Genomic DNA, 13,167 nt, shown 5'->3' on the forward strand with positions numbered 1-13,167 from the left:
GAATTATAGATTCACACAATGTTATCGTTTTTGTTTTTGCGATAAGTCTTGAATGAATTCAATTATTTACGAAACTGCATTTTTACCTAAATGTGAGTTGGGAATAATTTTCCCTTTAACTAATTTGGTACCCCCACATGGGGAGCGACATATATGTTATTTTTAAAATATAATTATCCACTGACACGTGTTTCGTCGTATACGATTGATCATAGTGGCTGAATCTAGCGACGAAACACGTGTCAGTGGATAATTATATTTTAAAAATAATATATATATATATATATATATATATATATATATATATATATAAAAGTGAACGTGTCTGTGTGTGGGTCTGTCTGTCTGTCTGTGTGTCTGTACATTTCCCTCCGCAATAACTCTCTTAATTTTTAGTCTACAGACTCGAAATTTTATATACAGGGTACTGAGATTTGGAAAAATCGATATGATCGGTTTTCGGCCAGAAATTTTGCTGGTAAGGGGTCAAAGTTCAACGATTTGACTTTTGAGAACTCTACCAAACTCATCCGACAATTTGGGGTCTAAACACTTGAAATTTTAGATATAGGTTCCTTGGACATGGATCTAACTTAATAATATGATTTGAGCCCAAAACAATAAATTTTAAGGGATCATAATAGGGGTCAAATTTTAAAAAAATTGACCGTTTTTTCTGTTTTTTTTGTTTTGTTTTGTTTTTTGCTCAGAATACGCCTCCAAACACCCGGGCAACGCTGGGCATCCATGCTAGTATATCTATAAAAGTGAATGTGTCTGTGTGTCTTTGTGTCTGTTTGTCTGTCTGTCTGTATGTATGCATTTTCCTTCGCAATAACTGTGTTAATTTTCAGTCTACAGACTCGAAATTTGATATACATGGTACTGAGATTTGGAAAAATTTATGTAATTGGTTTTCGGTCAGAAATTTGGCTGTTACGGGGTCAAAGTTCTACGATTTGACCTTTGGGAACTCTACCAAACTCCTCCGACAATTTTCAGTCTGAACACTTGATATTTTAGATATAGGTTCCTTGGACATGGATCTAACTTAATAACTCAATTTGAGCTCAAAACAATAAATTTTAAGGGGTCATAATAGGGGTCAAAGTTTAAAAATTGACCGTTTTTTTTGTTGTTGTTTTTTTTTTTTTTTTTTTGCTCAACATACACCTCCAAACACCCGGGCAACGCCGGGCACCCATGTTAGTATATCTATAAAAGTGAACGTGTCTCTGTGTGGGTCTGTCTGTCTGTCTGTCTGTGTACATTTCCCTACGCAATAACTCCGTCAATTTTTAGTTTACAGGCTCGAAATTTGATATACAGTGTACTGAGATTTGGGAAAATCTATGCGATCGGTTTTCGGCCAGAAATGTGGCTGTTAAAGGGGTCAAAGTTCAACGATTTAACCTTTGAGAACTCTACCAAACTCCTCCGACAATTTTCGGCCAAAACACTGGAAATTTTAGATATAGGTTCCCTGGACATGGATCTAACTTAATAACTTGATTTGAGCCCAAAACAATAAATGTTAAGGGGTCATAATAGGGGTCAAAGTTAAAAAATTGACCGTTTTTTGTTTTGTTTTGTTTTTGTTTTTGTTTTTGCTCATTATATATATATATATATATATATATATATATATATATATATATATATATATATATATGGTACAAAACTACGTTGAAATTCAAAGACCTACATTTTTTCTTTTTTGCAACTTATTTATTTTATCTTGGATTTCTTCATCACAGCCGTTTCATTTGTTTGAAAGTTAATATTAACAAAAAAATAAAAATAAATCATTATTAAGTCATTTTTTTTCTACATTTTTCATTTATTTCTTATTAGTTTTTTTATTGTAATTCGTATCCGCTGGATTTGGCTATTTTCTGTTTCAGTTGTGTTTGTCAGATTTGTTTGTCGACGTTCGGTATAATCCGGCATTTTCCGTCAGATTCCGAGCAAATCTAAGCGGACGTTTAGATACGCTCTATTCGCAAACTGCACTGGTACCAATATTTTAAACGCACCAATGTTTTTCGACGGAAATGGTCAGAGAAGAAAGAAAGGAAGGAAGAAAGAAAGAAAAGAAAAGAAGGTAATTAGAGATTCAAAATAAGATCAAATGTTTTTTTTAATTGGGGAAAGGGTTATATTTAGGTTTTCTTATTAAGTGAGTCTTAGAGAAAGACGTTGTGAGAGAGACTTAGCGAGATGTTGTTGTAGAGAGATTGTTGCGTTCCGTGTTATGACGATTCATATATATATTAAAATGTTCGTTACTTAGAAGTGTTGATGGAAGCTCTTTGTGTGAGGAGATAGTGTTCAGACAGTCTTAGTGTAGATATGAGATGTGTATGTCATGAAATTTTATAACACAGATATGTAGACATATAATAACAATTTTCACTTTACCTTTCGGTAGAATCACAACACAAAGACGACGTTTATACAAACACATGATGGGTTTATTTCCTCTCACGACCGGCCGTGGTTTTCTCATCAAGAATTCAAGGCTTCACATATTAAGTTTCAAAGGTACCGTCTCGCTTCTAGACGTTCGAATTCCAAACTGCAGACTATCGTCTGTCGTTCTCAAACTCCCTCTGAGTTTCTCCCAGTTTCTCCTTTCTTAACTTAGTTTTCTAACTATATCTAGAACTTCCCATTTTTCCATGACGTCATACACATGTTAAAACATGTGTCTTCTTCCACGTGTTCTGGACATGCGTGTCCAAAACTTTCCCTTTTTTTACAAAAGGAATTTTAACCTATATTCTCAGTAACCTATATTTCCAATATGTTAAAAACATGTTTATTAAATCATCTTGTAGCTGCATTCTTTCAATTGAATTTTCCTAACAAAATTGACAGTGCACATTCTTTTCTTGAAACTATTTTATCTCTAAGCTAAACAATCGTTTGTTTTACATTCCATTTTCTAATTCTCACACGTAATCTATTTCTAAACCTAAATTACAACTTTAACGGGAGGATGAGTTATTCAACGACACCAACCTATTTTGTTATATATATATATATACATTTTGTAGAAACTATATATATTACCACTTATCAAGACCCATAGGCCACTCGAGGATGAGAGTTTAAAAGTGCACAGTAGTCAAATTCGGGAAGGAGGATGGAACCGCTATAACATGAGATTGAGTTATTCAGCGACTATAACCTATTTTGTTATATATATATATATATATTCTATCTATATTAGCACTTATCAAGGCCAATAGGCAACTCGAGGATGAGAGTTCAAACGTGCACAGTAGTCAAATTTGGGAAAGAGGATGGAACAACTTTCTCTTCTGCCTCTCTCTCTCACCCTCTTTATCTTCTCTCTCTCACCCTGTTTCTCTTCTCTCTATATTAGCACTTATCAAGGCCAATAGGCAACTCGAGGATGACAGTTCAAAAGTGCACAGTAATCAAATTTGGGAAAGAGGATGGAACAACTTTAACAGGAGGATGAGTTATTCAACGACACCAACCTATATAGGGGAATTCAGACTTATGGAAATATATCTAGCATAATCTATCTATTATATCTATAAAAGTGAAAATGTGTGTGTGTGTGTGTGTGTGTGAGAGAGAGAGAGAGAACAATTCTCAACCTATATACTAAACAAATTTTTTATCTACGGATTAGAAAATTTGTATATAGGGTATTCAGACATATCGAAATATATTTAGCATAATCTATCTCTTATATCTATAATAAAAGTGAGAATGTTTGCGTGTGTGTGTGTGAGGTAGCAAGAGAGAGAGAGACAGAGCGAGAGAACAATTCTCAACCTATATATTCAACAAATTTTTCATCTACAGATTTTAAAATTTGTATATAGGTTATTCAGACATATGGAAATATATCTAGCATAATCTATCTATTATGTCTATAAAAGTGAGAATGTGTCTGTGTGTGTGAGAGAGAGAGAGTAAGAACAATTCTCAACCTTTATATTCAACAAATTTTTTATCTACAGATTAGAAAATTTTTATATAGTGTATTCAGACATATGGAAATATATCTAGCATAATCTATCTATTATATCTATAAAAGTGAGAATGTGTGAGAGGAGAGAGAGAGAGAGAGAGAACAATTCTCAACCTATATACTCAACAAATTTTATATCTACAGATTTGAAAATTTGTATGTAGCGTATTCAGACATATAGAAATATATCTAGCATAATCTATCTATTATATCTATAAAAGTGAAAATGTGTGTGTGTGTGTGTGAGAGAGAGAGAGAGAGAACAATTCTCAACCTATATACTCAACAAATATTTTATCTACAGATTTGAAAATTTGTATATAGATTATTCAGACATATGGAAATATATCTAGCATAATTTATCTATTATATCTATAAAAGTGAGAATGTGTGTGTGAGAGAGAGAATGAGAGAGAACAATTCTCAACGTATATATGCAACAAATTTTTTATCTACATATCTGAAATATCACATGTGCATAGAAGTAGAAATCTGGATACCTATTTTGATACCTAATAAAAGAAAGGACGCTCTTTGGGGCGGATTTTGATGATAACAAGTCACTAATAAGAAATTATAATAAACATTGAAATAATTTAAGAATTTTACCAAAATAAAATTGCATGGTAATCACCCAATTTCTGCCACAAAATTTTTATTGGCAAAACTCATAAACAGAAAATATATATTTTCTAATTTCATCTTTTTTTTTTTTACATAATCTGATTTGATGTTTTCCTTAATATTCAAATCACTATATTTTGCTGCTTAATATCAAATACAGCAAATGAGTTATTTTTTATGCATCAAACAATTACATTTTCTCATTCATCCAAACTAATCACTGAACATCAATTTCATATTTTCTTCACTAAAATATTACTGTGCTTGATGTCATCAAGTGGAGCGGATCATTTTTTTTTCATTTGTTCACACATTTTTCCAATTTATATATATTTTGTCTAAGATTCCTAGCCTATGTCATTGCATACCAAGCTGTTTATTAAAAGTTAAGGTTCACTGTAAACACATGCGTTACACCAAAATAAAAACGCTTCAGATAATGTCTTGATATTCAATTCAGTTTCTCACATGATATCTTATGAAGTTAGTAGAAATGTTACAGACTTTTGAATCTCAAACACTTTCAATACTGTGCACTGATATTTTCTTTTTTGGAATATAAGCACATTCATGATTTGTTTTACAAACGCCAACAAATGTCACATTGTGTAGCAATGTACTGAAACAATTATAAAAATATTTGTTTTTATTTTGGATGATGCAGGGCATCCGAAGAGAGATTTTTCTAACAAAATGAAAGTATAATTTTTAGCAATAGGTATCTAGGAAAAGGCCACTACATATGTTATAAATTCCAAATTTCCACAACCTGGCAAATACTGGTACACGCTAGCAAATTTAGATTTGCAATTACAGAATATGATTCTAATTTTTTCCTTTGCTCTTTATTCTAACACTACACTAAGTTTACTGTTTTATTTCGCTACAGTTGATATTGTGTAGAACAATAAGAAAATCATAGTGAACAATGCATTCAACAAAATTTCACACACATTTCTAGATACCTATATCTAATAAGTTCAAAAGAAAGGACACACTTAGGGAGGTATTTTGGTGGTCAAGTCACTAAATAGAGATTAGCTGGTTTCCCGGCATAGCCCAGGATGTAATAAAGATTGACTGAAATACATGTTCTAGCTGGTTTCTAGGCGTTGCCAGGGATGTAATATAGACACATTATGTTGTATATTACCCGTTCTCTTCTCCCTAAGGTAAAACAATTTCATATACATGCTGTAAATTACCTACGCTAGGGATAAAACATGAACAATACCAGTCCTAGGGTAGATAAAACAAATAATACATAGAGATGAAAGATTCCTCTCCCCTAAGAATAAAACATATACAAAATATCTGCTTTTGTTTTTTCATTGTTTATACGGTCCCGAGCAACACCGGGTAGCCCTGCTAGTCTATTTCTAAACCTAAATTACGAGGTTCGAATTTCGTCTATGCTATTTCACTTTCATTTTAACTAAATCTCTCTATTTTTATACGTATATGAAAAGGGGACAGCTCTTATCATGTAACAAAAGGAGGAGAAAAAAGATAAAATAGGGAAAATTTTCTTTCATTAATATTTACTGATATAAAAATGTTGTTGAGTAATAATAATTATTCTAAGTAAAAATTCCAGTGACGACTAATGATCATTGCCAGCGAAAAATCAACGGTAGGTAAAATGCTGGGCATCTTGACTATGCTAGTCAATATAACGCCAAAGTACCTCAAAACAACAACAACAAAAATGTAAATTTATCATGTTTTTGTTTTGTTTTTTGTGTTTCTCTTTGTAGTTTTATATCAAGTTGAGTATAGTCTACATCAAATTAAAAAATTGGACTAGATTTGAGTATGGGAAAATCTCAAATGTCATATTTTGTATTATCAAGAATATTTTTTGCTTATCCTATCTATTTCAGATCTACTTGGGATAATAAATCTAGTTGTTGGTTTGTTAATAAAGTCAGGTAGGATCAGTAAAAATATTCTTGATAGAATTAACAGGCAAATTAAATCTACATACAAACTTAATCTATGATACGATTAAGTGGTTCTCAAACATAAATAATGTTTCCTTCTTGCTATTCGACATTGAAAACTACTAGCCCTCTATCACAAAAGAACTTTTCGAGGATGTGATTGAATTCGCAAAGCTTCTCTCCGATATTACTGAGGATAAAATTGAAATCATCAGAAAGTGCAGAAATACTGTGCTACTAAGCAGAAATGAACAGTTGACCAAAAAGGACCAAATAGACCAATTTGATGGGTTATTGGGATCTTTGGATTCAGCTGCAATGACAGAGACTATAATCTTTCCGTTATGATTGTGATTGCTGTGCTACGCAAGCACTCAATCAATGTCGAGTGTAATTAATTAATCCATTAATTCATTTCGAATAAATCAGATGGTTGTTTCGTTAGCATTTGTTTCGGCGATATTATTCCAATTAGAATTCTTTTTAGAAAGACATAAGTTACTTACAGGGGGGATCTAATGAAGGTTGCTAACATCGTAAGTGGAAGTGTCTCTTTGGAACGAGCTGGATTCGTACTTAGCTCACTCAGATTGTCAGTTCGTAAACTTAAATACTTAGCCATCTTCAATTCTTTTGTATTATTATTATTATTATTATTATTATTATTATTATTATTATTATTATTATTATTATTATTTCTAAGGAACATATATCTAAAATATCAATAGCAGCAATGATCATAAAAATACTTAAATACTTAAATAATTGTTATTGAAACACAAAGAAATGTCTCATGGAACAAAGAAAACTGAAACAGATGGTTGTAAAACGGTGTCAGCATCAAGTGATACCATACCAAATAGTCGAGGAGGATGAAGGCGGGTGGAAACACTGAGGACAGAAAGCACACCTCTACTAGATGAATGCAAATAGGATTGGGACCTTGTGGAGGCTAATTGCCACCCAAATTGCAGTGAAGATCAATGGTTCTTGCCACAGAAAAATAGATGTTAAACGGCTGTCGCGATAACGCAAAATTATTTGTAAAAGTTATCAAAAGAAGTGGAAAGTACTGGAAATCTGGGGAGACCTGTTGTCACTCAGACCCCAGAGAACACCACAGGTTGTTTTGAAAGAGAAATCTTTGATGGTCTGAAATGATACTACTACTACTACTACTACTACTACTACTACTACTACTAATAATAATAATAATAATAATAATAATAATAATAATAATAATAATGAATATGATATATAAAATAAAATCATACAATAAAAATAATTTGTTCTTCTTTATGTAGTTCTTACTTTAGCACCTTACACATTCGTACATCTCCACTCGGACTTAACCAGAAGCTGGCGTAAACCGCCGGAATATGCTCAGCGTCGATCAAATTTAAAAAAAAGGAAACAGAAAATGACATTTATGTGATACTAATAAAAAATAGAATACAATAAAAAAAAATATAACAACCTACCACAATTTTCATGAATAATTATTGTGTTTTATTTTTTGTATAGAAAAATGTTTGCGTGATCAAAAACTATTTGTTTTTTGTTTGTTTTTTTGTTTGTTTTGTTTTTTTGCAAAAAGTTTAGAGTTAGTTTTTAGGGTGAAACAGAAAATAATTTTTATCGGATACTAAGTATAATTAAAAAATAAAAATAATAAAATACAATATAAAAACAACCGACCGTAAATTCCATGAATAAATATCTTTTCTTGTAAAAAAAATCGAACCATATTTTTTCAAGAGGATTTCATATAGTAATGCATCTAAATTCCGTAAATCCATTGTCGTCTGCTTCATTCTTATGACTGATTAAAATTTAAAACACTTTTTTTCTTCCACTTTATTAAAAGCCGTCTGCTATCTTTCTTCCAATTTATTAAAAGTCGTCTACTATCTTAGGGATGGGTGATTAATTAATTTGTTTACATTAGTTTGTGCGAAAATTTTCGTTAGCCCATATTAGCGGCATGTGCTTGGCTTCCTGCGAGGGCAGACTAGGGCCCAAGGCTAATGATTACTATATGGAATACTGAGCCTCCTCAAAGACAGAAAAGCTATCCTGAGAAAAAACGAACATTAAATTAAATAGAATATATAATGCACACATACACGCACACACACACACACACACATATGTATGTATGTATATATATATATATATATATATATATATATATATATATATATATATATATATATATGAACAAATGATTAATAAAACATGTTAAAAGACATCTTGAAAAAGAGTTAAAAACGTAGTTAATTTTAAAAAAGGAAGCACAAGATAAGTGGATAGTCCTTAATCCGCGGAGTTTCTTCTCATCAGAGGGAAGGAATTAGCAATATATATATATATATATATATATATATATATATATATATATATATATATATATATATATATATATATGATTGCTATTTCTTGACAGAAGTTTGCCATCTCTTCCTTAAGTGTTATTGCATCTGTGCGCGCGTAGATGACTCTTTAATCCGGTTTTAGTCCTTCATAAAGTACACAAATGTAACATAAAAACTTTCCTTCTTGTAAAGGTGATCGCATGATAATATTGTGGATCCTCGAATGCCGTGTCAGGACACTTTTAGATTTGCAGATTAGGCCACACATATGGCAACTTTGCGTTGCCAGGTGCGCTGTAGAGGCTTCCTCATAAGACTGTCGTTCCTGTCTTTGATTGTGTGATTTCAGATGATTAACAATCATTGTTGCAATTTATATGACATTATATTATTGTCCTGCTTTCTTAAAACATGTTTTAAGACAGCAACCTCTACAGGCTTTATTACTTTCTCTGATCGATCATTCGTTTTGGCTTCCCAGTTATGTACAGCCATCTCCAGTATTTTTAAGTTGTTTTCAGAGAATCATTAACATATCTATCCATCTATCTATCTATCTATATATATATATATATATATATATATAGATAGATAGATAGATAGATAGATAGATAGATAGATAGATAGATAGTTAGATAGATAGATAGATAGATAGATAAATAGATAGATAGATAGATAGATAGATAAAAAAATAAAAATTACAATAAGTTTACCAAGGTAATCAAAATGGTAAACTTAAAATATATTATAAATATTAAAAAGATAATATTTATAAGTAAAGTAATCTCAACCAGATGTAAAAGCTCAATAAAACCGAAAAGGAAATAGAGCTTATAATATGAACAAATGATTTTAAAACGTGTTAAAAGACATCTTGAAAAAGAGTTAAAAACATATTTAATTTTAAAAAGGAAGCACAAGATAAGTGGATAGTCCTTAATCCGCGGAGTTTGATGTCTTTTAACATGTTTTATTAATCATTTGTTCATATATATATATATATATATATATATATATATATATATATGTGTGTGTATATATATATATATATATATATATATATATATACGTATGCATATATATATGCATATATGTATGTGTGTAATCGCGTTTGTTATCGCTTTCCTTGTCGTTTTTTGATTGGCTGATCAATTCGATCAGCGCTGAGTTTCTTGTCGAGACATTTACGGAAATACGGTATATAAGTTGTCATAGCACCTGTTTTTGTATTTTTAAGGATATTTCAAGCTCTACCGATCGGACAATCGAGGGCAGACAAGGCAGTGTTACATCATATGGTTCTCTTCTCCACATTCGCAGATGGTTGGGTAAGTTTTGTAGGCCCATCTGGTCATAGCAGCTTTTGATTTCCCCATTTCACTCAACTATATCGAACCCCTAATACCATCCCGGGAGGAGACCATCCTACAGCTGTAGAACAAACTACAACTTCTAAATAATGTCCTCCATTTCTGGGGCCCTCTCTACCGGTTAAGAAGCACTCTGGCTCCGATAGACAGTTAGTATAAATGTTGTTCAAAGATTCAAAAAGAAAAGATAAAAACTTTTTAAAACATCTGATATTAAATTATTCATTTAGCAATAAATATATTTTTGATAAAGGACAGAGGGCTGTCAAAAATTTCCCCCACTCTATATCTGTGCTTAAATCAAAACGCGGATTCCATGAACAAAGCTTTTTTCTTAGAACTGCACGCCTGTGGAACTCTGTTCCGTCTGCGTGCTTCCCTCCGGACTACAACTTGGATGTCTTCAAGTCCAATGTTAACAAATTCCTAATGAACCGCCCCCTTAATTAAACACTTCATCAAATCTCCATACTAACGTAATGTACTTGCAATAACCCTTATCCCTGAGTGGCTTCCGGGCCTTGATAAGTGGTGATCACTGTGTAAAAAAAAAAGGGCTGTCCGAAATATTAAAAATTACATTAACGCCTATAATCTACATGGCAGTGTCTTTCTCTTCGTATTCGCAGATGATTGGGTCAGTTTTGTAGCCCTGTTTAATCATAACAACTGTTGGTCACCCCATTCCTATTTTCGTGCTATTGTGTGTGCTTTTAAACCAGAAAAGAGCACCTCGGAAGGGGAGACCCTCATGTCAGAGTGTGGGAGTATTTTCTAGCCATGGTCCATACTCCAATAACTGATGTAAGATAAAATCAATCTACTCATCAGTGTTGAGACGATTCATCAGAATCAGGAATCGGAAAAATCGGAATTTTAGGCGATATTGAAATAAAAATATGTGCCTTCTTCCGATACCCAAAACGATTCTTTTGTGTTTTTTTGTTCGTTTTGTTTTTAACTTGCTTTTTTTCATTATCGGTACTAAGGACAATATTTATTGATTTTAAACTATCAGTAAAACTAAAATCTATAGACCACCGCCACTCATACATGTGTATTCCTACGTTTCTGAAAGTATATGCACATATTACATTGATTTTACGGTAATCCGAACATTGAAAACAATAAATATTAAGAGATTTTATAGGTATCGGTAATTGTATTGAATCAGAGGGAGGTGACAGTGCTCTAGTGGGTAATGACACGGACTGACGACCTGGGTGTCCAAGTTTGAATCGAGTTTTTCCAAAAAATTAATCTCAATTCAGATGTTGGCAACCTTCATGTGGTCTCACTGGTAAGTTCCTAATGTATTTCTATAAATTATTCTGACTAGAAAAATATCAGAGAAATCAATGCCAACAATAGAAGTTTCGGATATATACTGTTGAATATTGAGCCGAAAATCGGAGATGTGCACACACGCATATTTCAGATGGACGTTGATCTACATGATTGTGTCCCATAAAAATGATCTGAATATTAATTATTACCGAAAATAAAGAAAAGCTCACATTCAGGATAAGAAAAGTGTGAGTGACAAACAAACGCCGTCGCCTGACACACACACACAGACACAAACGCCCTTACCGCTAAACGCAATTGTTCTGTTCCTTCTCTCTCTCTCTCTCTCTCTCTCTCTCTCTCTCTCTCTCTCTCTCTCTCTCTCTCTCTCTCTCTCTCTCTCTTGTCAATGACCAACAGTGAATTGTAAATAAACTTGTATGTTAACAAAATTAGTATGTGTTGATTTTTAGAACACCGACAAAAGAATTTTCAGGTGTATATATAATTTCGCAATCATTTGAAAAGTGCAAACTAGAAAATCTATAATATAAATCTCACCTGTCTGTTTAAATGTATGTATGTATGTATGTATGTATGTATGTATGTATGTATGTCTAAAACTTTTGACAGCCGCATCGGAATGTAGCGAAACTGACATCGTTTAAAACCCTGAACGTACGGTTGACAAATATTGAATAAATATCAATTCCTTCACACAAAACTGGGCACTTTTCTACAAGGAGGAGACGCTTTTTTCGCCGATATTTTCGAACGTCATGCCCTCGTTTCGATTGACTAGCCTTAATTTAAATCTTCGTCGCTTTTGGCTTGGCGATGGGCGCAACGGCAAAGGCGTCACGTTTTTTTTTCACGTTATTTTCCTCCTCCGCGGTACGGGTTCGAACCTGCATGCCTACTACTCTTTTTTTTTTCCTTTTTTTTTTTTTTTTTTGCTCAACACACACCTCCAAACACCCGGAAAACGCCGGGCACCCAGGCTAGTTATATATATATATTCAATAACGTAAAAATACGATGCGATGATGATCGGAATCAGAATTTCAGAACAGAATAGAGAATGATACTGGAATCATCCCGTCACTAGGCATTCAAGTTCTCTCCAGTAGGCATTCAAGTTCAAATATATATGGTTTACTGTGTGTTATAGGATTGGTTATCAACGGTTCACTTACGCTAACAAATCACGCACATTGGCTGAAATGCATTGTAATGGATTGGTTAATTCGATGCATGCTATTAATCCAATTAATATCGGATTATTTTTTATATCCTTATGTTTCAGTATTTACAGAAAACTATCTTTAGGATGGGTGATTAATTAATTAGTTTATATTAGTTCGTGCGAAAGTTTTCATTAACCCATACTAGCGGTGTGCGCTTGCCTTCCCACGAGGGCATACTAGGACGCAAGGCTAGTGATGATTGTAGGGAATATTGAGCCTTGCCAAAAGGGGAAAAGCTATCATGAAACGAAAGGAATATAAAATCAAATAGAAATTATAACATACACGCACGTACACACACACACACAC

This window comes from Euprymna scolopes, chromosome 24 (assembly GCF_053919585.1).
Source record: "Euprymna scolopes isolate OS-2025 chromosome 24, ASM5391958v1, whole genome shotgun sequence".
Classification (NCBI taxonomy): domain Eukaryota; kingdom Metazoa; phylum Mollusca; class Cephalopoda; order Sepiida; family Sepiolidae; genus Euprymna; species Euprymna scolopes.